The sequence below is a fragment of the Crocuta crocuta genome, unplaced genomic scaffold (genome assembly GCF_008692635.1).
Source record: "Crocuta crocuta isolate KB4526 unplaced genomic scaffold, BGI_CrCroc_1.0 scaffold223, whole genome shotgun sequence".
Classification (NCBI taxonomy): domain Eukaryota; kingdom Metazoa; phylum Chordata; class Mammalia; order Carnivora; family Hyaenidae; genus Crocuta; species Crocuta crocuta.
The window spans coordinates 5,151,804-5,178,942 of record NW_027529426.1 but is presented as its reverse complement, the minus strand read 5'-3'; the positions used below and the strand labels follow the sequence as shown (position 1 = coordinate 5,178,942).

The 27,139-nt window shown below is 46.1% G+C and overlaps 1 long non-coding RNA gene across 1 annotated transcript; it reads left to right on the top strand.

The window, feature by feature from the left end:
* Positions 1–18,787: 18,787 nt before the first annotated feature.
* LOC144227328 (uncharacterized) lies at positions 18,788–25,260 on the top strand. Its single transcript, XR_013333911.1, has 3 exons — positions 18,788–18,895; positions 20,995–21,152; positions 21,455–25,260. It is a non-coding gene; the product is annotated as an uncharacterized LOC144227328 (long non-coding RNA).
* Positions 25,261–27,139: the final 1,879 nt, after the last annotated feature.

The following is a 27,139-nucleotide window of genomic DNA, read 5'->3' as shown; positions in this document are numbered from 1 at the left end:
CTCCCAGGACTCTGGAGTTTGGGGGAAGGAGAAGACTTCCCCCAAAGCCTCAGGAAGCCCCCCAAACTTTAGTGCCCTAAACAGATCCCCCCTGGAAGGGTTCTAGGCCTCTTCCCTCTTCCCTTGAATTTGGGGCTCTGCGCCGTGTGGCATCCATCCTGTGCTGCCTTGTGGTTTCTGTCGGCGCTAAAGGGCTGTGTCCTCATCAGCGTGGTGGGGATTGCAGCGCCCACCCAGAGTTCGGGGGTGGGGGGCTGGTACAACCCACGGAAAGCATTTGACACAGCGCCTGGCACACAGTGAGGGCTCACCGATGCCAGCTCTCACCGGCTTATGTACTAGGTTGAGACACAGAGCCAGATAACACTCAAAGAACAGTTCCTGAAGGCTTGCAAGCAGCTTATAGGAAGAGCAGAAATAAGCTGGAGGGTTTCCAGGTGTCAGCCAAATGTTAAGATCTTAAGTGATTTTTAAGAATGAAAGCATTAGATAATAAAATGTAGAATGTCTATTCATACATAATTTTAAAACAAGCATCACAAGATAAAATAATGACAAACAAGCAGAGCAAGGGGGTATGTCAGCAGACAAAAATGAGAAACACCCAAACACTCACCTTCCAGGGATCATTGCTATTATGAAAACTCCTTGATGTGTGACCTTTTGGCTCCTTTTCTATACATATATTAATTTGCATGGGGGGAGGGGGCGGGCAGGGGATTAGGCTCTGATACGGTCAGTGAAAGGACTTCTTTGGATGTCTGTGGATATGCCCGGGGCTTGTGTGGCCGAAGGGGGAGAGACGGACCTGGGGTGTATGAAGAGTCCCACAGACAGAGAAGGGACAGCAAGGAAGAGGGGATGTCACAGCCTTTGTTCTCAACCCTCTTGAGTTTTCTCCAAGGAGATGTGTAGGAACCATCGTCTAAAGGAACTGTCCTCATGAAAGACTGTGAGACTCCAGCCTTAGGCCTCAGCACCCAAATGACAAGCTGTGACACAGAGCTGGGGTGGGGGAGGTGGTCTCGGCACTGTCAGCAGTGGGAGGCTTCTCTAAGACTCTGGTGGACTCCAGCAATGGTGAGTTATTGCAGAAAAACACAAGGAGAAGTCTGTGTGGTTCCTGTGGCCAAGACACTGACACCCCTTCAGAATTGCCTGGAAATAACAGGAAGATTTCAAAAGGGGAGCTCAGGTCCTTCTGTTAGGCAAGGGGAGCTCGGAGTCACTGGAATTTGGGTGTAAATGTGACTATGATGTCATTATTACATAATATTGAGACATTTGTATCACTTCATAAGTAGCTCTTGCATAGTTAATTAGGATGAAAACATTGATTTGATTATTTTTTTTTATTCGAGTATAATGAACATACAGTATTATATTAGTTTCAGGTTTACAATATAGTGATTTCACAATTCTATACATGTCTCGGTGCTCATCGTGATAATCCCCTTCACCTATCTCACCCCACCTGCCTCCCCTCTGGAAACCACCAATTTGTTCTTTAGATTTAAGAGTCTGGTTTTTCTTTGTTTCCAGAGTCCATTCCAGCATCTATTAAACAAGAGTAAGAAGGAAAGATTCGTAGTAATATCCCAATATTCTTCAGATTCTATCAGCTGTGAGACAGTATGAGTATTGGAAGATGCTAGCTGCCTCTCATGCCTCTGAACTCCGTCCTTCCTTGACCTGATGGGGAAGGAAAATGAACTCAAGACCCACCTAGTACAGCATCTGAAATCTAACGAGGTACCCAAGTGAGCGAACTATTTGAACTCAACACATCCTAAGGTGCAAAAGTGGGTCAAGTCTCTTGGCTCCTAGGACTACAGCTCTGCCTCCTTCAGGAGCTAGAAAGCTGATGCTCAGGAGAACTGCAGGTGGGTGCCAGGCCCCTGGGAAGAAGCACATGCTCTTGTGTAACATGAAGGCCATAGTCCAGACTTTATTCTCTTCCCCGTGTCTAAGGGTAAGTGCAACAGCAGAGTAAAATCCAACTGCAGAAGCCCAAGCCCTTTCTGAGTGATCATAGCATCTTGCAGGCTGTCTTAGGAGAGCTCGACTGTACAGTATGTTCCTTCCGTACACAGAGCCTGTGAGTCATGTCCTTCGGGAAGAGCAGAGGAGAGGAAGCTGGAGGGCTGGCAGCTGCTTCAGATAGATCCTTGTCTCGGGGTCTCTGTGACCTATGAAAATCTTCGGGGGTCAAACCTCCCGTTCTCTCTTCTATGGGCCCCCTCTTCCCAACTGGACAGAGTATTCTCATCTCCTCAGAACAGATTTTCATTTTCTCTTCTTCATAGACTAAGCCTTTATTATCAGATGTCAGGATGTTTTATGCTGAGGCATCAATGTCACTTTTCAGAGAGACAGTATTTTAAAACCCGAAGACAGAGAAGAACATGGAAGAGCGGCAGATACAGAGAGTTGATTGCATTCATTAACTCATCTTTCCCTTGAACGCTTAGAGAAATACTTAAATCCTCCATCACCTCTGCTATCACCTTGTTCAAGCCAACACGCTCTCTGAGCTGGACAGGTGCAGTAGTTCCTTAAGAGTTCTATTTGCTCCCATTCTTTTTAAAAATATATATTTTTAAAAGTTTTTTAAATTTCTTTTAAAAAATTTATTTTTGAGAGAGAGAGACAGAGAGCAAGCAGGGGAGGGGCAGAGAAAAGGAGACACAGAATCCAAAGCAGGCTTCAGGTCTGAGATGTCAGCATAGAGCCTGATGTGGATCTTGAACCCACGAACTGGGAGATCATGACTTGAGCCAAAGTCGGATGCTTAACCAACTGAACCACCCAGGTGTCCCTAAAGTTGATTTATTTATTTCTAAGAAATCTCTATACCCAGCGTGGGTCTTGAACTCATGAGCCCAAGATCAAGAGTCACATGCTTTTCTGACTGAGCCAGCCAGGCACCCCTATTTACCTCTATTCTTGGCTTTCTCCAATGAATCTCATCAAGGTGATATCTAAATTAAAACAAAAACAAAAGCAAGTTTCATCTTGTCTATCTGGATCCCTGCTGCAAGTCACTGACTTGCCCAGGCTCCCGCCTCCTCCCAGGGTAAGCCCCCCTTTCTTCTGTATTGCAGTGACCTTGCCTATCTTTCAGATCCTCAAATCTGCAGGAGCCTCCCCTCCCTCTCCAGAGCCTTTGCTCTGGACGGGCCCCTCCCTTTCCCTCTTCATGTAAAATTAACTCCTTTCCTTCAGATCTCAATTCAAACTTCACTTCCTCAAAAAGCCTTTCACAGCCCCCAGGCTTGAACAACTTCCTTGAAATACATTCTCTTAACACTTGGTAATGTGTTTCATATCACTTACCCAAGTGGGCACCTGTATATTTTTCTGGGTGGTTATTTGATATTGACAGGCATTAGTCTGTCTCCCCCAGCAGATTACAATTGCATGAAAATTGGGTCTGTGCCTATTCCCTCTTCATCATACTCTCAGCACCTCACACAGAGCCCAATGCAAGAGTGCTCAGTAAATGTCAGATACTTGTCAGATACGGAGACGTGGCTCCCAGGAGTTTGTCATCAGCCAGGAGAGAACCTTCCCAACTTCATCTCCAAAGCCCTCTTCTAATGTCGTCTTCGTTGTGATGCTTCCCTGGCCAGTCCCCTTTCCTCGCTTCCCTGGGCAAAATAAACTCCCTCCAGCAAATGCCCCAGCCCCCTCCGTGTGGCTTAGTACCCCCTCCTTGGGCTTTCAGAAGATGAGTCTGACCTCATCCGTACTTTCAACTGGACGGCTCCCCCAGATGCCTGTATCCCTTACTTAGGGATGCTGTAACGAAGTAACACAAATGGCTTAAAGCAACAGACGTTTATTTTCTCACAGTTCTGGAGGCTAGAAGTCAAAAATCAAGGTGTTGCCAGGGCCATGCTCTCTGAAACATATAGAAGAGAATCTTTCCTCGCCTCTTGTAGACTCTAATATTTTCTGGCAATCCTTGATGTGTCTTGGCTTGTAGGTACATCATGCCAATCTCTGCCTCCTTTGTCTCATAGCTGACTTCTTATAAGAACACCAGTCACATTAGATGAAGGGTCTACTCTCCTCCAGATGACATCCTCTTAATCTTAACCAGTTAGATCTATAACTACCCTGCTTCTAAATGAGGTCACATTCTGAGCTCTTGAGGGGGTTGACCTGAATATATTAAAAAATTTTTTTAAGCTTATTTATTAATTTTGAGAGAGCATGAGAGAGAGGCAGAGAGAGAGGGAGGAAGAGAATCCCAAGCAAGCTCTGTGCTGTCAGCAGAGAGCCCAACACAGGGCTCAGACTCATGAGCCATGAGAGCATGACCTGAGCTGAAATCAAGAGTTGGATTCTTAACTGTCAGAGCCACCTAGGCACCCCATTGAACATATCTTTTTTAAAAAATTTTTATTTGATTTTTTTGTTTATTTATTTTGAGAGAGAGAGAGAGAGAGAGCGAAAGCATGAGTGGGAATGGGGCAGAGAGACGCAGAGAGAGAGAATCCCGAGTAGGCTCCGCATTGTCAGCACAGAGCCTGATGCGGGGCTTGAACTCACAAACTATGAGATCATGATCTGAGCCAAAGAGCCACTTAACTGAATGAGCCACCCAGGCACCCCTTCCCCCTACCTTTGTTAACTCAACTTTTGCTACCACCTGTCTGCACTCTCTTCTCTAATCATTTTGAACTATTCCATTTCCTAAGGCTGGGAACTGGTTTCACATCTTTGAGCTCGTGGCAGAGACATTTACCACACTCGTGGAGTAGCCGTGTGTCCCCGTACATTTCACAACCCTATGAAACAGGTGATTAGTTCTGGCCAATGCAGGGGCAGCATCTATCATCTCTGTGCTGAGGAGTTTACCTTCGGTGTAATTTTCCCTTCCAACTTTCTGTTCCCTGCAGTGCCAGCTTGCAAGCCACACGTTCTGGATGGCACAGCTATTAGAGTGTATGGACTCTGCTGGTTTCAGTCCTCAAGGGACTGTGCAGAGCAGAGCCTTGCCTCTTAGCCCTCCTGCCCACCCCCTAACCAGCTGACCAGTGTTGGACGTGTGGCTTGAGTGAAAAACAAATCTTAGTTTATATTTAGCTACTAAGACTCCGGGTCATTTTGTCACCGTGGCGTAACTTAGGCTACCCTGACTCATGCAGTGCCTCTGTACAAGGGGTTCCCCCACCTGGAAAAGTCTTACTGATCCTTCTAGCCCGATGGTCTTCTCTTTTGTGAAGCCGATCTGCCCCGTAGCCACCGCACCTTGTATATAATGCCAATGTGGTGCTTATCGCCTGTTATCACAGTAATTCAACATCCATCTAGTCATGAAATAGAAGATGGTGTGTGCCTCGAAGGCAGGGCGGAGTGCTGCTCGCTTATCAGGTTTGTATCTCCAGCACCGCACGGGGTGTGTGGCATAAAGGGGGTACCCACTCCATTAAATAATGAGTGAATGAATGACCTGACTGCATGTAATCTGTCAGTAGAGAGTGATGGGGAAGGCCTCAAGGGGCATGAAAACACCGTGTGGGACTCTGTGGCTTGGAGACACAAGGAGGCAGTGACTGCAATTTTGACATATGATACACATCCCTGAGGCTCCAGTAAGTAAAAGGATTAGGGAAGGTAAAACTGTCACGTGTGCAATCAGGAAGACAAAGTTTAAAAGGGAGTCCAAAATTACTTTTAACTCATGAGGGAGTACACTACAGTGGAATAAAAATGGATCTTATTAGCAGAAAGCGATGACTTACCGGGTGCCTGCCCGGGTGGCTCAGTTGGTTGAGCACCCGACCGGCTCAGGTCACCATCTCCCAATTTGTGAGTTCAAGCCCTGCATCGGGCTTGCTGCTGTCAGCACAGAGCCCACTTCAGAGCCTCTGTCTCCCTCTCTGTCTCCCTCAAAAATAAACTTTTTTTTAAAGAAAGAAAATGATGATTTAGGAAATAGCACTGCACGTTTTTGACACAGCCAGAATGCGTATCAAATTAAAATCACATAGAACTGGCTCACTGGAAAAGCATGAAACAAGGATTGTGAACAAAATGGAACTCTCCATCTGTCTATTATCTATTGCCCCAGATGTAGGGGCATTTCCAAGTTTTGCGGGGCCCCCCACTGTCTCTTTAAATTTTATTTGATGGCATCAGAATCCTTCTTCCCCCAGCGATGGCTGGGGCAAGCCAATGAACTTGCCGTCATGTTCAGACAACACAAAAATCCTTAGAGTTGCAGAAAAGCAGCCTGACTTCGGGCCTTGGCATCCCAAGTCCCAGGTAATAGTTAAAACTCTGCAACTGATTTAGCCTGAAATCTTTTCTTCTCCCTTGGCTCAGACCCGCCTCATCCTGGAAGCCCGCCCTGGGAAAGGGGGCATGGTCCTCCTCCTCGCCTCTCCCTCTGCTCACCTCCTCCCCCTGCTAGCTGCTGCTTCCCTCCACGCTTGGAAGGAAGCCCAGAAAGGGGAGAGGTAAGGGAATAAGATCGTTCTCACGTGGCTGGGTGGCCTAAGCCCTTTGGGCCGGCAGCTGGCCTCCATGGGGTGGCCTGGCAGATGATTAAAGCTGGCCTTGTCACAGGCCCTGGAGAGGCCTCCAGCTGGGCCCCCTGTCTCCTGTGGTTCCCTTGACCCAGGCTGAAGGTCTCTATCCCTCTGGGTGGTCTCACATGACTCCTTCCCCAGCCCCTGGGATTCCGGAGGCATAACGGCCAGCCCCTGCCTGCTGAGGTCTCTGTTCATGCCTACAGGCCCCCAGACCACCCCACAGTGCCCCACACCTGCGCCCTTTCCCACGGGGACCGCATCTGGTGTTGGGACACTCCCCTTGCTCTGCCACCAGAGCAGTACCCACCGTGAACATTTAAATGCCTCGCACGCTGTTCCATGTACTTTAACATTTGTTATCTGGGTGAATGCTCATAACCACCTACGAAGTGGGTAAATCAGGCAGGCCACATCCGTGATTGTTTATCTAACAACTTCTGCCTTAAGTTCTGTTGTCACAATGCACTGCAGGCACCTTTCATCTGTCACTGATTTTGATTACAGACCTAGGAATGCAGAGATTGAGGCCTTCACTTAGCTGGCCTGTAAATTCACTGTGAGTCTCGGGGCAAATCAGCAATATCTCTGGAATAGACTCATCGGCACCAAAGTTCCTTCTCATCCTAACGTTCTGTGACTCAAGGGCTCATTCTAGGATAAGGAATTGCATGTAGGTGTTCAGGGTGGGGGGTAAAAAAGGCTCTTTAAGACCCAGGGCACACAGAGAAGCCCAGACAGTGCGGAGACAAGTAGCCCCTAGAAGTCACAAGCATATTTAAGCTCTGAAAAAATGAAAATCAAAAGGTCCCAAAATCTAGGTCTTTATCCTCGTTTCTTTTACAATCCTAACGAGAAGTCTTAGTAAAAAGAGAGGTTTTCACATGTGGTTTCAAGAACATTAAGAATACTCGTCCCCCGGGCTCGTTAACTCCACTACGAGAAATAAATTTTGAAAAACAGTCAGCAGCTTGCAGAGATGGGTGAGTCGCACCAGTCTTTACAGTAGTAAGAAGTAGGAACGACTCCCCTCGCTCAGTCTCTGCTCACATGACACCCCCCGGAGAGGATCTCAGTTGGCACATATAGCAGGCTTCCTGCCCCTTACCCTGCCTTTATTTTTACAGCATAACCCTTACCTCCATCTGGGGGTGTATAGGCTTGTTTGCTTACTGTTTACTCTCTTCTAACTAAGTTGTTCTGTCCATGAGAATAGCAGAGGCAGATCCTAATTTTGTGAGGCCCTGAAGAGCATATAAATATGAGGTCCTTTTTTTTGCTTTTTAATTTTTTTAATGTCCATTTATGTTTGCGAGAGAGAGAAAGAGAGAGAGAGAGAGAAAAAATGAGTGAAAACGGGGGAGGGGCAGAGAGAGACAGAGACACAGAATCTGAACCAGGATCCGGGCTCTGAGCTGTCAGCACAGGGCCTGATGTGAGGCTTGAATGGATAAACCATGAGATCATGACCTGAGCCAAAGCTGGATGCTTAACTGACTGAGCCACCCAGGTGTCCCTGGGGTCCTTTTTTAGGAAAGCAATTTTAAGGGGCACCTCTCTCAGTTACACGCCTGACTCTTGGTTTCAGCTCAGGTCATCCAGGTCATGATCTCACGGTTTGTGAGATCGAGCCCCGCATCGGCTCTGTGTGCTGACAGTGTGAAGCCTGCTTGGGATTCTGTCTCCTTCCCTCTCTGCCCCTCCTCTCTCTGCTTGTGCTCTCTCTCTCTCTCTCTCTCTCTCTCTGGCTCTCTCTATCTCTCTCTCTCAAATACATAAATAAACTTAAAGAAAAACAATTTTTAAAAAGAATATAAAATTAAGCACGAAAATGAATATTGATTTGGAATGAAAAGAAAAGGAGCCCTTGGAAGGCTCCTCCTTAGCCTTAGAGTGAATCTGCTTCAAAGAGGAAGGGGCTTGGTCTGTCTTGTTCAAAGCTGGGTCCTCTGGACTTAGAATAGTGTCCAGCACCCAGCAGGTGCTCAAGAAATACTTGTAGAATTGAGGAATGATTGACAGTAAAGAACTGATTAAATGAACAAGCAGGAAGAGGTAGGAAGCATTTCCGTAACTTGCCTCTAAACACATTCGGTAACCAGGAGAACTGGATTTGAACATAGATGTCTCTCCCCTCCTTTCTGGGCTCGTGACTGCACAGCTAGCCTCCATTCCCAGCCTCCCCGCAGTCGGGGTTATGTGACCATGTGACAAAATTCTTGCAAGTTAAAGGTGGGCAGAGATCAAGGTGCCACTTTCTGGCTTGAGCCTTAAGATCATGGGTACGCCTCCTCCTCACCCCTCCTCTCTACATGCTGGCTAAAATCTGAACACGGGGGTGATTGAGTTTGAAAAGAACATGAAGGAGTCAGCCGAGCAACCACTCAGAAAACACCAGGGTTCCCGAATGATCGTAAAGAAACAGAGCTCATTCACTGACCTGTATAGTTCACATCAGGACTGGGCTGTGACGGACAAATAATCTTCTTTGTTCTGTAAGTCACGGTGTTTTGTGGCCTCTCCGTTTTAACCTCACACGAATACCGTGTTTTAAATGCAGGCCCTTGGCGTCACACTGTACTTTCTCCTAGCAACACTACCGGAAACAGGGAGAGGGATTTACTTACAGTCATCCTGACAGACGCCTTGTGTTTTTCTCGTGGCTCTCCCTCACACTTCCTTCCCTGCTAATATAATCATGGCCACCTATGTGTCCTGCTCTGTCCTAAGTACTTTCCATGAAATGACTTATTTAACCCTTACCTTTACTGCAGATGGTATTATTGTGTCCATTTTACAGCTGAGTAAACTGAGGTAGTGAGAGAGCTGGGACTTAGACCCGTGCAGGCTGCGCCCACTGCTTACTCGGCCAGTCATCTTGGCATCTTCTGCCAATGTTCATTTCCTTCGCTGTCCTCCTGTCCTTCAGATCCATTCAACTCTCCCATTGTGAATAGGCCAATGGAAACACCAAATGTGCATAAATAGAAAGAAGTTGCTGCCTCTTTCTCTCTGTCAGTGGTGCTACCTTTTATGTCTCTTTGGTACCTTCACACGATGTTGGGGACTCTAGACTCTGGGGAGTGCTATGTGGTACAGATCAGCCAGCATCACATCAGGCTCACCAAGCTCATTGAAGAGAGTCCTGAACTGAAATCCGGGGGTTCCATCTCTTGGCCTGGCTCTGCTGTGACTTTGTGTGTGACCTTGACCGCAGCACTCCTCTCTGTAACGTGACAGGCATGGGTGATCTCTAAGGTTCCTCATTACTCTGGAATGTATAACCTATGAGTCTTTCCTTCCTTAGTCCACCGTCTTCCTCTGGCACAGCTGGCTGTCCTGTTGCAGAAGGCCAGGGAGCAGGGACCAGCTCCACGTCTGAGGCTTTGAAGGGCTACCACGTGGTTTCACTGGAGTCAGAGATGCAAAAGGAAAAGATGAGGGCAAATTGGACTCTGTCGGTTTCCTAGCAATCCAGCTATGTACAGGCTCAAAGGTCTCCCGCATGTACAAGTGCAAATGAAATAAGATTCAAGAGTAAGAATGGGGACAGGGAAGCTTCCAGGCTTGAAGAGGGAACCTGAACACAACTGACCAGTGAAATGATCCCCAGATCAGTCCAGAAGCCCAGTTTGCCTGCAAGTTGGGATAGCATGCCCTCCAAGAGACTAACAGATAAATGTAGCTCCAGTGCCTGTGAACTTCTGCTAGTCATGGCAAAACTAGTATCTGCTAAAAGACAGCGACTGGGAAAGATGAATTTGAGGACACGTGAATGAATAAATAAGGGGCAAGGCAATTTTCCTCCTGTGAACATCTTGAGCAATCAGACGGAAAAGACATTCAGCTCTGCAGGATGGCGGAGGTGAATCTCCCCATCACTACTCCATGTTGAACTGGTTGCGCCTTGAACACGTGCAGGTTACAGGAAAACTCTGAGTCTGGCTCGCTGCTAAAATCAAACTTTTCCCTGGGGCGCCTGGGTGGCTTAGTCGGTTAAGCGTCTGACTTTCGCTTAGGTCATGATCTTGCGGTTCGTGGGTTCGAGCCCCGCGTCGGGCTCTGTGCTGACTGCCAGCTCAGAGCCTGGAGCCTGTTTCAGTCTGTGACTCCCTCTCTCTCTGACCCTCCCCTGCTCACGCTGTCTCTCTCTCTCTCCTAGAAATAAATAAAAACATTAAAAAAAAATTATTAAAATCAAACTTTTCCCTCCTCCCTGATGTTTACCATAGTCACCCTTCTGGAAATTACTTGCACATGTTCGATATAGTATCAGTTCTGGGTTAAGAAAATGGCAGCCAAGACCCATTTGGTCATATGATGAGCAGTGACAGGGGAAAAACAGGGAAGAGATAAAACCTGAAACAGGGTGAGCCTCCGCCAAGGGGGGGGATGTCTAGTCCTCTTTTGCTTTCTCAACAAAATTATGAAATTATGCGCTTTGACTCGCACGGCTAAGCAGATGTTCTCTTCGCTGCAAATCTATTAGCTCCTTGCTTACTCTGCTGAGTGGGTGGCTTAAAAACAGATGAGCTTCAAGGAAGGAGCCGGCTGCGACAGGAAAAGGACAAGGGGCATGAGAGATGAGGAGCTGAGGGACAAACGACCCTGAATTGAGGCGAAAGGGGCTTCTGAAGAAGCAAGTCTGCAGCATGTTTAGTTAAGGTCTTTCCAACAAAGGAGAAATTTTGTGCAGCCACAGATCATTTGCAATTCAAAGAGCAAGAGCCAAACTGAGTTGAAAACATACTTTATGTGGAAAGGCGTTCATAGTATCCATGCCCCAAAGACCTGTCACAAGGGAAGTTGTCCCATACATTTGAGAACTTTTCAATGACTTGGGTCCCTCAGGGCCGCCATTTTCCCTCCTTCTTCCTCTCTCCCTCTCCTCTTCCTTCTTCCATACTGGTTGCTTATCTGTCACTTCAATTTGGTCCGGGCATTTGGAACCTTCCTACTAGATAGTATCTCCACCTCAAATTAAAAATGGCCCTTTCCTACCTGATTGGAGCCCCGGTATCTGGAAGGGTGAGGAAGATTGCTGAATGGCAGTGTGAGGTGGAGATTTCCTGGGGATTTCAATTACCTTGCTCTCCCACCACCCTTCACGATAAAGGTTAATCATGAGGGGAATGAAAAACAACACACAATCTTATGAGAAATGAGGAATGGGTCACACGGAACCCACAGAGGCTGGCTGAGATTTCAATTTTCTTACTGTAATGAAAACTGCATTTCCATTAACCGTTGCGGTAGAAATTATTTACTAGCGGTCACCTGTGATAGCATCACCCCGCGGCTCACGTGGTGGGTACAGATGTCGCCAGGGACGGTCGGCTGAAGTGCCTTCTCATTATCATCTTCCACGCGGTCCTCTGGATGCCGCAGATGAGCAGAGGCGATGATTTGTGTGGAAGAAAGGCCCGACACGTAATATCATGGTGATTTAAAACAATATTTCCTTCTCCTACCCTTTTTCTGTGACCTTGCCTTCACTGATTTGAATTTGTGATTTTCTGCTGGGGTTCTGCAGGATGCCTGATGGAGGTCGATCGTGGTAAGTGATGGTGTTACGTTCAGGTGCCTGCTATGTGCCGGGAAGTGAATCTGGTGCCTCATTTACATTCTCCCTCATCATTTCCATAACCCTGTGCACCAGAGATTATCCTCCAGTGCTGTCCTTTCCCTTCTTCCTTAATAATATAATTGTACTTTTTTTTTTTTTTTTTTAATTAACGAAGCACATGAATTGCTGCCAGAAGACCACATAGCCCAGCTTCCCTTGTGGCTGCATGTGCCCGTGCGGTCATTGCGTTGTAAGCAGAAGCGTTGCGTGCAATTCTTAGGAGGTGTCCTAAACAGGAAGAAATATGCCCCTTTTTGTTTCTTCTTTTCTATGCTGACTGGAACGTGGAGGTGATGGCTGGATGGGAACAGCCTTCTTAGACCACGAGGTGGAAACTACTTGTTGAATGTGGTAAAGCAACAAGAAGAAGCTGGAGTCCCTAATGATTGTGGAGGAGAATTTTGAGGGGTTTTGTCACCTGATCTGATCCTGTCCTAAGCAGGTAGTAGAATGAGGTGCTTGGAAGAAACACCTCTGGGAATATGGCCTCTGGGGTCAGACACACTTGGGTTAAAATCTCACCTCATCTACACTTATTGGCTTCACGATCTTAGGCAAATAACTTAACTGCTCTATGTCTGATTCTTCATTTGTAAAATCAGTATAAGTAAGAAACCAACAAAATAGATTTGGGGAAAAATTAAATTATATAATATACTGAAAGGATTTTCAGCATAGTGCCTGGCACATGGTCAGTGCATGAAAAAGGATAGATATTATTATTCTAATATTATGGATGAGGAAACAAACCTCAGCGAAGTTAGGAAACTTCTCAAAGGCCATAGACACAGATAGATGAGAGTATTAGACCTGGAGGCTGCCAAAGCTCGTGAGTTTTCCATGACATTGACCACCATGGAAGCCCAGATGTCACCATGAAAAACAAGGGAAAAAATTTTAACTTTTTTTTTAAATATTTTTTTTAATGTTTTAATTATTTCTAGGAGAGAGAGAGAGAGAGAGACAGCGTGAACAGGGGAGGGTCAGAGAGAGAGAGGGAGTCACAGATTGAAACAGGCTCCAGGCTCTGAGCTGGCAGTCAGCACAGAGCCCGACGCGGGGCTCGAACCCACACCACGAGATCATGACCTAAGCGAAAGTCGGACGCTTAACCGACTAAGCCACCCAGGCGCCCCTAACTCTTTTTTATACTTTCTAGTGAATACATGTACGCATACACGTGCGTGCACACACACACACACACACACACTACACACTTTAGGTAGTTCAGCTCATTATTTGAATGTAAAATTAGTAGTTTTACAAAAGAATCTACCAAAATGGAAATGTTTGTTTGAACTAATATGTACCAATATCACTAGGTACAAAGTTTCCGGCAAGCTACGCTACTGTCTTTTGACCCCTTAGGGTCATTGGCTGGTGATCCATCCCATGACATGATCACATTCTGCATTTCCTTGTGTCCACCCCGAGCTCAAGCTCACTTTGTGATTTGCAGATGAGTTGAGCTCAGAATATCGGTCCTTAGTACCTTAAGTCTGTGCAGTGGTTTCCTTCCCACCCAGGCTTTCAGACCAGCGCTGAGGTTTGGATGAGATTGTTTTACAGCGACTGTGGGCTCCTAACAATGAGGGTGACTCAGTGGCCTCTAAGTCGAGGTGGATGATTTGAGAAGGCCCTGAACTCTATCAGGGCAGGGACTGTTTCCATTTTGTTCACCGATGTATCTCTGCTCAGAAGAACTTAATCACTATGTCTTGCATGGTGACTGGATGGTTGAGAGCTCTCAGGATCTCCATGCAATAAACCATTGTGGATGAATCAAACCACTAAACTGACGCTCACGGGACTTCCCCGTGGGGCTCAAGTATGGGGGTCACTTGTCCAGCACCCAATCCTACCATTCCAATTGTACTCCTTCTTTCTTTTAGGTAGCTTCCCACCATGAGCTACATTTTGGAGGGCAGGTGGTGGAGGAAAGTGCCTGCTCTTATAAATCTAAGTGGTCAGATCCTCTCTCTGGGAGCTTTGAATTCGAACAACTGTTGCAAGGATGTAAGATAGTTGGAGGCTGCTCACTGCAGGACCAGGATTCGCTTCTGCTCTGAGTTTTGCTGTGTCTCCTTCAACCTCGCCTTTACCAGCTCCTTTAGTCTGGCCCACGTTCCCACCCTTGACTTCAAACCTCCCACACATTCTGATGTGCCTTAAAGTCGTTGAATAATCGCCAGCCCCTTTGTTTCTTAAAATAGCTTTCAAGTAAAGTTGCAAGAGGGATTTTGCTGTTAATCTTTGTCCTCACTGATAGACCTAAGGCTTATTTGATAAATTTCCAAATAGCAACTTGGGAGCAGCAGAGAGAAGTTGTATGGTCAAGGCCAATATTGTTCAATTTGAAATATGGAGACTGAAGTAATTGGAGAAGGTGACAGGGACTATTTTTGAGATGATTATTAGGAGCAACTCTTTGGCACTGAAAAAGTTGGAGAGAAGTGAGTTGAAAACTGGCTCCATGGCTAAATAGGGTGCCAAACACCTAATTTTACAATTGTCGGTGCATTTTTCTCATCAACAAAGAATGTACTTTGGCAGGTTTCTCTCCCACCCTCCCAGGATGGTCATTGCCGTGCAGCCTCTTCCCACGTTGTGATGATTCTGGGTCATTTTCTCAAGTTCGAAACTGTGGATGTGGCCACGGCTGTTTCCAGACAGAAAACAGTGGAGTCCTGGCAAGAGCTGAGCAAATGATCAACTGTGATTTTGTACTTCAATCCAACTGAATTAAGAAAGCAGGTCCTTCGGGTTTTACACATGGACAAAATATTGGGCCCTCGTGTTCTCCTTTGGGAGTGTTCTTCCCTGAAAAGAATGCACTTTCACTATTTAAATTATATCAGAAAATAGTCATATCATATTTTAGGGTTTTTGGTCCTTATATCTGGAAAAGAATGATGTCAAGAATAAAGTTTTACATGCCAATTTTAATAGTATAATTTCTGTTGAAATCATTAGCTCCCTTCTTTCTCATCTTTTTTCTGAGCCCACTAGAAAAAAAAAAAAAAAAGACAAAGGAGAGGGGTAGAGAGACACCAAAATAACATCTTTCCTATTGATAAAGCTGACATTGGAGAAAGTGGAGTGTATCTGTGGGCAAATGGACTTCCTAATCCTGAGCCCGCATACTGGTGGCACCAGCCAATCTGGTCCAAGGCAGAGGCAGACCACTGCTGGCCTCCACACAGGGTAAGCATGGGCTATGCTTGCCATGGGTTTGAGAGCCATCTAGAGTTAGATGTTTTCTCTGCTAGTTCCTAAAAGGAAGAAGAGACGGGAAGGGGCTGGGCTGTGCATGCTGGGTTTCTTATCACAGATTCCTCAATTAGGCACATCCCTCTGCTGTCCTGGGGAGGGGTGAGGAAGGACTTTAGGGAGACACTCTGCTAATGGGGTTCACACCACAGGGAAAAGAGCTCGTGAGTAGGAAGAGGTACCCTCCCTAAGAAAGTCTTCAATGACAAAACCTATTGTAGTGGGCGTTTTTTTTTTATCTACCAGCTTTGATTTCTAACCCTCTCTCCTCCTCACTTCTCATAGAACATTCTAATTTGAGCAAGAGAAAATTACTGCCTAGTCAAACGAACACTGGAGACCTGGGTCCTGTTTGGGCTGGTGGGTAAGTCAAATGGACTCTCTGGGTCTTGTTTTCCTGCAGTCTGAGGGTGTAGGAGAGGCTGGTCCTTGCTAAAGCCAGTCCTATGGTCTGCCTCCCATACCTTTCCTTCTAGGAACCTTGCTTCCTCCTGTATTTTCAGTGTCTTTTCTCCTCAACTGGGTTCCTTCCATGTGCTTTGAAACATTTACAGATCTTTCCCACTTAAAAACAATATCTTCACTTGACACTTGCCCTTTCTAGCAACTTCCTTATTTTTTTTTTTTAATAAAAAATCTTCTTTAAAATGTTTTCAGAATGGGCTGCTTCCTTCATCTGCCCCTCAAAGTAGTCTGGCTTCTGGCTTCTAGCCTCATGATGTCCCCCAAATGATTCTCATGAAGGTGGCCAATGGTCTGCAGCTCAGTCCAGTAGACATTTTGGTTCTTATTGTACTTGATTTCTCAGCATTATTGACACTGCTGACTGGTCTCTGCTTTTCAGAACTCTCACTTCCCTTTGTTTTCCTGACCTAACACTTTCTTGGTTATCTGCTTCTGAAGGCTCATTTTCTTTTAGTCAGCTAGATCTTGGAGTTCTGCAATACCCAGGTCCTCTCTAAATTTCTCCTCATTTTCTTTCAGTAAAAAAATGACCAGACAATATATTTATTTAATACATTTCTATAGGCCCCTGTTAGGTGATAGAAAATTCATGCCTAAGAAGTTATTCCATGGAAAAATAATATTCCATGCTCTGATGGAGCTCCCACATTCTAGTGAAAGAAGAGAATCAATCAATAAATAAAAAAATAGGTATATAATATATCAGGGGGTGATAAGTGCTATGATGAAAAATATGTTGAGATGAGGGAATGCATATATGTGGGGGGGGAGTTCTATAGAAGGGCTGGGGAGGACAGAGTCCTGAAAGAACTGGCCAATTATGGTATCAGAAGAACACTGTCTTCGTACAATGAATTAGGAAGTGTTCCCCCTCTACTATGTTTTGGAGGAGGTTGAGAAAGATTGGTATTAGTTTTTCTTTAAATATTTAGTAGAATTCACCTGTGAAGACATCTGGTCCTGAACTTTTTTTCCAATGGGAGGTTTTGATTACTGATTCACCCTCTTTACTTGTTATAGGTCTGGGTTGTGGTTTCTATTTCTTCTTGAGTCCGTTTAGGCAGGTTAGGTGTTTCTAAGAATTTGCTATTTCATGTAGATTATCTATATTAGCCAGGGTACAGTTGTTCATCATATTATCTCCTCATAATTGTCATTTCTTTAAAGTTGGTTGTCATTTCATTTTATTCCTTTTTTTTCTCAGTCTACATAAAGGTTTGTCAGGTTCTGAAGTGCATGACTGAACCATAGAGTTATCTAGTGGCAGAGCATTCTAGGCAAGATTACAAACAAAATGAGCCAACATTTACTTCCTGTGCATCAGACATTTATTCCAAGTGCTTTACCCACATAGTAAGTGCAGTAATGCATTGTCATCATCGTCGTTGTCTTCTTCTCATTTTTCAAATGAGAAAACAAGGACACAGAAAGAGGTGAGTGGATTGTGGTGATCCCACGGCTAATGGAGCAGAGCTGTGATTGGAGCCAACAGTCGGACTCTGGGACCTCGTCCCCACCTCCATACTTTTTTTTTTTTAAGTTTATTTATTTTGAAAGAGACAGAGACAGCATGAGCAGAGGAGGGGCAGAGAGATAGGGAGAGAGAAGACTCTCAAGCAGGCTCTGCATTGTCAGTGCACAGCCCTAGGTGGAGCTTGAACCCACAAAACCGCGAGATCATGACCTGAGCCGAAACCGAGAGTCAGATGCTTAACCTACTGAGCCACGCAGGCGCCCCACTATCTCCACACTCTTACCTAGTCTATGAGTCCAGTGATAAGAATTATTATCAGGACTAATATCAAAAAAAGGAAAAAACTCGCAAAGCCTCATCTCCTAGATCTCAGTATTTCATTTTTCTTTTGTTGGAAAGATACGAGAAACATGAGGGGACCTGGGTGGCTTAGTCGGTTAAGCATCCGACTACAGCTCAGGTCATCGGGCTCTGTGCTGACAGCTCAGAGCCTGGAGCCTGCTTCAGATTCTGTGTCTCCCTCTATCTCTGCCCCTCCCCTCCTTGCACTCTGTCCTCTCTCGAAAATAAAATAAAAACGTAAAAAAATTTTTAAAAAAGATATGAGAAATATGTCATTTTCAGCTTGGAATAAGAATGGTACAATAATTTCACCACCTAATTTTACTTCCCAGCTGGTTCCAGGATATTAATAACTAGAGCTGGACCATTCCTGCTACATTTTGGCTTTCTTAAAAATCTCCAGCTATTTTCTAATATATGCCATTTTATAAAATATATTTTTCCCAAGTATTTTTTTCCTTCCCGGGGAAACAAAAGCGTGTTTTAACACACACAATCCATATGCTTCTGATTTACTTGTACTTAAATCTCAAACATGTTGCTTTATAAGAGCTATTTTATTCCTCTTCAAAGTGACTTGAATAAAAATCTCTTAACGTTTTCTTCCTCTTGAACACTACAGGGTATTTTGCTAGGGAAAGAATATTCCAATATCACCATAACTTGATTGGTTCAAAACCAAAAGCCAAAGCTTCTTAAAAGGCCCTGCAAAAACATGCTTCCCCATCCATAACTAAATCATAGGATGATTCGGAACCTCTAGGCAACATATAGGTTAAAGGTGGTGATGGCTCCCGAAACACAGAAGAGTTTTTAATCATTGGCCATTCCTATGCACCGCACAGTAGAATTGTTTTTTTCTTAATCTGTCTAGAAAAAAAGTGGTGAGTGGGAGAAGAAATTTCTCTTGTCAGCTTGAGCTTTAAAAAGAAGAAGGAAGTATGGGGTGAGTGGATGTTTTTAAGCTCAGGCATATGTTAGAGGGGGAGGAAATGAGACTGAGTGAGAAACAAAGTGCTGACGCTGAGGATCCTCCATGGCCTCAGAATGACCCAGGAGTCTCACCAGTTCCTATAACGAATGCCACATGCTAAGAGCAAGTTTTGTCAAGGAAGCACTGGCATGGAGTGAAGTCAGCAGAATTAGGAGTGGTGCCAACCAGCACTCCTCTGTAAGGTGAGAACTTAATTTCCATCCATCCATTTATCCATCCATCCGTCCATCCATCCATCCATCCATCCCTCCCTCCCTCCCTCCCTCTTTCCGTCCCTTCCTCCCTTCCTCTATCTTTCCTTCCATCTCTGCATCCCTCCATCCCCCATCCCTCCCTCCATCCATCCTTCTGTCCATCCATCTCTCCATCCATCCATCCATCCATCCATCCATCCATCCACCCCTCTTTCCCTCCCTTCCTCTATCCTTCCTCCATTTCCCCACCCCTCCATCCCTCCCTCCCTCCTTCCATCCATCCCTTCATCCATCCATCTGTCCATCCATCCATCTGTCCATCCATCCCTCCCTCTACCCATCCCAGAAACATTGAGGAAGGCAGGCAGGAAGAATAGAAGGGAATGGAAATTAAATTCCACTGATCACTTGCTATGCCAATAATGACAAAAAGGCTTAATCTCAGAACAAGGCTGATTGATTGGTAGCATCTGCCTAGAATGCTGTATTGAGAATGATTCTGAGGTCTGATCTGTCTTCTATAGCAGAGTATTGGAATCGATTCAGGGATATTGCTATGAGCATGACTGGGGCAAATGCCAGCAGTCACACACATACTCAGAACCACCATACTGTGCCACACTCGGGCTCAGGGTCAGTTAGGGGAGGAGACAAAGGACATTTTGGCCCGATACTCACCCAGGGTGGATGGGAGAGAAGAGCTGACCATGGTTAGGAGGCAAGGGTGGGATTTGGGGAATGAGGGGTTGGCCTGGGCAGACCCTGCCACTCTGCCCACAAGAGCATGAACCACTTGGAGGCTAGAGAACCTTTCTCTGCTCTGAGCCCTGCCGTGTTTTACGCAGCAGCTGATCCCTTAGGTCTTGGTTACTGTGCCCAGTATGTGAAAAGCTTTGCTGGGTCATCTGCCGAAATGCCAGGAAGTCTAAAGAGGTGAGCAGCATAGCTTTGCCAGTGAGACTGTCCTGGAATTCAGCCCCCACCGCTGAGAAGCACTCTGCACTCCAGGAATCCTTCCCAGCCTCAGTTTTCTCATCTGTAAAACCAGAAAAACACCCACCCTACAGGATTGCAGTGAGGATTAAAATATGATATAAAGGGCCTGCCCTGTCGTAACGCTTCCTAAGTGATTCATGTTTTATAAAAATGCTCTTGGCTTTAATTTGGCTTTCGATCAGCCAATAATATTTATTACACATGTGGGTATGAAAGGGAACAGAAAGAAGTCTGAAGTCTAGGGCGACAGATTAAGACACACACAGAATAGAAAACTGTGGGGTCAGGGACAAGTGGCTTATTCCTACCCGACATCTGGAGGAGGTAGAGCCTTTGAATAGTGTGTACATTTGAGGACACACAGCAAGGAGACTTCCCTTTCCCTTGCTATGAATCTGGGATAGCCTTCTCTTTTCTCGTTTGGGCTTTTGTGTTTTTCGGAAAGGAGACCTCTGATTCTGAGAAGTGGGCAAGCGAAGGTCGGACCACTGCTCACACAACAAGGGCTCAAAACCCTGAATCTTTTCCGAATTTACCTACATTTAAAAACAAAACAAACCCAATCCCTTGCCCCCCTTCCGGATCTGCTGGGGGACCAGCCGCAGAGGCAGGGGCTCCCGCGGCGTTACAGCAAAGGCAGTCAGGGTGTGAGGAAACAAGAAGGAACCAAAACACAATGAGAAACCCCGTTCAGCAGACCACGGAGAAGGCCTTTGCTGTTTGAAATTTTTATCTTGCTTGTGGCAGATCTAATGATCCAGTAAGGACCACAGCTGTGCTGGGGCCCACGACTTTCCTCAGAGGCTTCCCCCCTCCCTGGAGAGCAGGAACTATGCTGGCCGGGTAGCCACCGTCCTCAGCTCTTTCCAGCTTCTGCCATGTGTTTGGGGCCAGCAGAGCCCGGAGCCGCCCGTCCGGAGATTTTATCAGACTTCTCATGAATCTAATTCCGGGGGGAGGAAGCAAAAGTAAAACTAGCCGTTTCAGGTTCACGGGCAACGCATTCCTGGGCATGAAATTCAGCTCCCCTGAGCCTGCTGTTGGGAGTCAGTTTGAGAGACTCAAAGGCTTTCTCGTTGCGGTCCTCACAGTGGTAATGACAGTCACGGAGAAGATTCCGGTGTCCCAGACCCCGTCGAGAGGGGCAGCTGGCATCTGCCAGCGGCCAATTTCTTGCCTCTGATTTCCCTCCGTCAGCATCTGCCTACTGTGTGCGCTGAGCCCGGGAGCCGCGAAAAGACCAGGCAAGGTGTGCTGCAGCGGTGGCCGCTGCGGGGCTCTGGGTGCTGCGTGATCTCGGCACCCAGCTGCAGCTGGCGTGGGTGCGGCTCCTGTGGGGTGGGGGTGAGGGGAAGCCCTGCGGGGCTCGGTCTCACTGCCATGCCAATGTCCCTCGGTGCCCGCACTCCTCATCTGGGAAATGAAGGCATGGAGGTGTGCGTGTGCAGGGGTGCGGTGGGGGAGGGGGGAGGTTCATTCATTCACTGATCTGTTTATTTATTCATCCATGTAACTTTCTTTTCTCCCTCCCACACATTGATTCTGTGCTAGGTGCTGGGGATGCGGAAGTGAATACATTGGGCTCCTGCCCTCATGGGATCACAATCTATCATGGGCAGGATAGACAAATACGTAAATAAATCTAGAAAAGTCAACTGCGTGGTAACGGTAGTGTGGAAGGTGCCCAGCCCTGCTTGGAAATGTCGAGAAAGCTCAACAGGAAGGATGAGTAAAGGATGCCAAGAGAGTGGAAGACTGTTCCGGAGGGAAGCCTAGATCTTGCAAAAGAACTTTGCCGGAGAACAATAAGGCGGAAAGGGATGTCAGGGAGGGGAAGGCAGAGAAGACAGGGGGCCTCTCTGGGTCTCAGTATCCAGCTGAGAGTCCAGTGTATCGCGGGAGAGGAACTTTTCGTTCTTCTGAATTTTGAAAAACATGCGGGCCTTTATCGAGCTGGTGCTTGTTACCAAGGGATGCATGGAAAGATACTTCTTGTTGCTATTTCTCACTTAGACCCTTGACAGAGCCTGGAGACTTTATGGAGCTGCTGTGATTCTCACTTTCTGTGGGGTCAAGGGCTCCTTGGAGAATGGAAAGAAAGTGATAAATCATCTGCCCAGAAACTGCACATTGTTTCGCGTGAATTTTCAGGGGTTTCCAGAATCATCCCCCCCTCCCAACCCACTCATACGTTCTAGGTAAAGATCTTCCCTCCTCGCCTCGAGGAGAGGATCAGGGGACTGGCGTGACCCATTGTAGACACTGGGTGATGTGGTGATCTGGCTTGATGCTGGCACTCGCCTTGGACCTTCTTCAGAAGGCAACATCCCAAGGTAGATCCTCGCTGGCTGCCGCTGGCGTAGGGAGGGCATGCAGTGTGGACAAGTGCACTTTGCCCAGTGGTCTGGGACCCGGCAAAAGCAGGGAGGCCCTGCTCACAAGCTGTGACCTGTGGAGGCCAGCGATAGGCAAATGTGTTTTGTCAGGTTCTTCAGCGCTTACACTGAAGTGCGTCCTGGTTTGAGTACTTGCTTTTGACTTAAGTTGGTGAATCGGATCCAAGGAATGGCGGTGATGCTGAGGCCATTCTCAGATGGGATGGAGCGAAGGCAGATGTGCAAGGAGGCCATGGGAGCTGTGCATAGCTCATGTGCAGACAGAACTTTGACAGGAAACAGAGTCCTTTGTCAAAGGTCCCCAGCAGCTGCATACTAGGCTGAAGCAAGAGGAGTTTTCCTTGGGTATATGATGTCAGGGGGGAGAGTGCCCAAAACCCAGTAATTAAGATAACTAATATTTTAATGCACTTTTAAAAAGTCAAAATTAATGCAAACATTCACAATGAAAAGAATTTCAAAAAAAATTTTTGTTTTAGTTTTTCAGATTATTTGAATGCTTATTTATTTTTGAGAGAGAGAGAATGAGCAGGAGAGGGGCAGAGAGAGAGGGAGACACAGAATCCAGAGTAGGCTTTAGGCTCTGAGCTGTCAGCACAGAGCCAGACGCAGAGCTCGAACTCATGAACCGTGAGATCATGACCCGAGGTGAAGTCAGACAACAAACTGAGCCATCCAGGCGCCCCAAGGATTTCACAATTTTAAGTAAAGAGATGCAGTCCTGCCCTTGCTGGGATGGGATACCTCCTACCTCACCTTAATCCCAGCCCAGGCTCTGGAGCGGAGAAATGCATCCCTTTAAAGTCCCAAACTTATATTTGAGCAAGACTTTGAGCTTCATGAAGTTAGTGCCTAGACACTGGTGAGTTGTTTCTTGTAGTTGTCTAGGAGTGGTTCCCAGCCACTGTGAACACTGGTCCGTCCCCATGTACCTTTAGCCTACTTTTGCCCAAGGAATATTGTTGGCAGTGACCCAAATATTCCACCAGGTGGCACTCTTGCTTTGCTCCATCCAGGTGCCCCTGCAAAGGGGCTTCTTAGCCAAAGAAAGAGATTTAAACTAGTTGCTAAACTGTTGCCAGTTGTTTTCTGAAAGGCCAGACAGAATCCTGAGCAGGGATGAGGGTAAGGAGATGCCCTATGAAGAGGATTGGAGGGATCGCCTGAAGAGCCCAGAGCCAGGTACAGCCTGATGAGTAACAATAGGCCGGACTGCTTTTCAGCAGGTGAGAAAAACGAGAGTTTTAAACCATCTTTTGTTCTCCTATGCAGTATAAACACACGTGACATGGGAGAGAAAAGGGGGATTAATGGTTTTCTGTGCAGCAAAGCCTGGTGGGAAGAGCTCTGGGACTTACCTCTAATGCTGGCTCCACCACTGACTAGCTGTGATCTTGCACAGATAACTGGACTTTGCAAGCCTGAAATTCTTCATCTTTAAATGGGGATCACTGTAGCTGCCCCCCTGGACGATCATTAGAGGATCAAATAAACTGATGTGCGGGAGGCTATGTGCACGGTGCCTGGTACCCAGAAAATGTTCAACAAAAGAGAGGTGCTTATGATGGACTTTTAGGCAAAGGCCAGGCGGCTAAATTTTGTGCTCCCCCACCCCCCATTTGCCGGCTGTTATTAATCAAGAGATGACCTCAGAGTGACCTGGAGAAATAACTTGATGATGATCTATGGCTTTAGCAGAGTCAACCAGAAGAATTTCCCACCTGGATTGAGTTTCACAGGTGTGATTTTTGAACCAGGAAATCAAGCTGGGTTCCCTGGCAAAACTGTCTCACCCTTGGCGACTGGGGAAACATCTGACCACTGGGTGACTGGCCCCGCTTAAGCTGTGCATTGTTGCAGAAAGTATCCATTTACTGGTATGTGTATCAGAGCCTTCCCATTAACCCAGTCTGTCTCCTTACAGTTCTGAAACCCTGAACTCACGAAGATGCCCCCTTATTGAACTGTTCTTCAATCAGAATAACAGTGGTAATGAATCCTGTTTATTGAGGCTTACTTTTTGTCTGTCACTTCACTAAGCACTTTACACCCAGTTTCATTTATGCCTCAATACCACCTGGAGAGGTAACTGAGCCCATTTTACAGACGGAAATGTAGGGTTAGGGAAACTTTGTACCTTATCAAGACTCTTTGTGACAGTAATTGGTTTAAACCTAGGTCTATCTGACTTCTAAATCAATCAATCTCTCATCTGTCTGGCTACCTATCATCTGTCTAATGGCCTCTCATCTGTCTATTTGATGTGTTAAATACAAACTACTTCGATCTATTAATTAAGACTAAGTTCCTTAGAAACCTCTAGGCTCTAGGGAAGTCTTCATTGACCTCAATTCAAGCTTCTCCTTTGAAAATACAGAGACGTATTGATGGCTGTAGGTGCACAGATACATGCCTATATAACACACATACCTGAGCTTCTGAGAAGCGTTACCCAGGGGCCCCATCGCCTAGGTCAGGATCCACTGTTGCGTCGGCCGTACTTCCGGGGGGTCCAGGAGAGACCGTGTCTGTGTCTCCTCGCCTGGAAGGGCAGACAACGCCGCCCTCCATTTTGCATCGAGCTCCCTCTGCTGCCATGAGCAAACCCGGTTGACCAGAACGGTCTCACTCTCCAGTGGGAAGCTGTTGGCCAAGAGAAGAAGTGTCACAACATCAAGGCCAGTTTGACTTGGTGGCAAGGGAGAGCGGGGCAGCAAAGCTGCCTTCCCAAAGGAAAAATATCACCAGCCATCAGCGGAGGGAAGTTGGGTTTTGGTTCCTAACTGGAGAAGACAGCTACCTGTCAAATGGTGTGGAGTCAACTGGGGAGCCAGGATGGCTACGTTTCCACTTAGTGCACGTGTGTTTTTCTCTCCCAAAATGCACTTTATTTCCTCTAAATTCATATTGTAGCTCATCTCGGATTAACAAAGCTTTCTCTATTAAAGGAGGTCCTTAGAGAGTCCATTAATTACATTAAATGGGTTTTAATTAGAGAATGAATTCTTCTCTAGGACTTAAAAAGTGTTTTGTCAAATATTTCAATGAAAACATGGCTGGCTTTATTTATTTAGTAACTTTGAAAAGACAGACACTTCCTGTTTATATTATTAGAAATTAAGTTTGACTTGGGGCACCTGGGTGGCTCCGTTGATTGAGTGTCCGACTCTTGGTTTCGGCTCAGGTCATGATCTCCCCATTAGTGAGTTCAAGCACCGCATGGGACTCTATCCTGCAGCTCAGAGCCTGCTTGGGATTCTCTCTCTCTCCCTCACTCTCTGCCCCTCTCCAACTCCCCCTCTCTGTCTCTCTCAAAATAAATAAAAACTTTAAAAATTTTCTAAAAAAGAAATTAATTTAGTCCTAACTGTTATTGAGGTTTATGGATTAAAAGAGGGGAAAAATAATGTTTTTCTTTTTTTAAAAAATTACTACATTATTTATTTATTATTTTTAAAAATTTTAATGTTTATTTTTGAGAGAGAGAGTGTGTGTGGGCGAGGGGCAGAAAGAGAGGGAGAGAGAGGATCCAAGCAGGCTCTGAGCTGTCAGCCCAGAGCTTGATGCGGGGCTTGAACTCACAAACTGTGAGATCCTGACCTGAGCTGACATTGAACGCTTAACCGACTGAGCCACCCAGAAACCCCAATAATGTTTTTCTATTAAACATAAATCTTTTTTTTATTAAAATAAAAATAAACTGAAATGACAACAATTTCTTAGGAAAATAGATGTGTTGAAAGATGTTTTGATGTATCCACGTAGGAGGAAGGGTCCACTCTTATTCATTGCTTCATCCTCAGTCCCTAGCATAGGGTCAACAGCCGGTTTGTGCTCAACACTTGTTTACTGAGTGGAATTAAGGTCCAGCATGCAGACTCCCCGAGATGGAAAGGGCCAGTCTTCTATCAGCACTGACTCCTTCTTTAGAAGGCACGGCACAAGAGCCTGGCCTCAGGGTAGGAGGAGTAGAGAACCCCTGGCCCTATCCCCTCTCCTTATCCATGTGGATGGAGAGAGAAGGATGAGAAGTCCACTGAGCTTCAGGGCAAAGGGGAGTGGAGGCCCTTCTACTGAGCACCTATTAGAGCACATCAGGGGCTTTGTTCGGTGCTTTATTTATTATTCTTCCATTGAATGCCCACAGGAAGTTGTGAAGATCCACTTCACTCATCACCTGCACAAGGGAAGGACCTGGGATTCACGTCTGGGACTTTAGGATGGATGCTCTTTCTAGGAGGCCAGGCTTCCTCTCTGCAGCGGGGGTCCGTGCAGAACAAGGGCTCCATGTGGATGGTACTAGGTGTCTGTGACTCTTTGAACAGATTTGAACGAGGCCACTGCTAAGGCATGAAGGGACAAGTAGTTGACTTGGCAGGCAGCTCACCGGAGAGCCAGGAAATGAAGTGGACTTGAAACTGAATAATTTCATGTTTGAAGTTTTTTCCTCTGCATTTACCCACTGAAAAATCCTAGGGCAGGAGGGGACCTAAGAAAAGTGTCAAGATGGAAGATAGTAATGTCATTCTTTTGCATTTATTATTTTTTTAAAGAGCCTTATCTAAAGCTCCCTAGATCTGCTTATGTCTTATATAGGAAGATGAGTGGGTCTCAACTCTTCAATTAGAAAACCATCTCCATGACTCAAAAGAGCCAAAGGACTCTACTCTGAGGTTCTATTTACATCTTCAAAAAGAAAAATTCATTGCTAAGTTCAATACCCATCTCCTTCCACTGACCCTAATTAAATTTCCATTTATCTTTTTTTCTGGCTTGCATGACCCTGAAAACTACCGTGAGTGCCATGCTGAGATGCTCATTGCCTGACCTCTCACTGCAT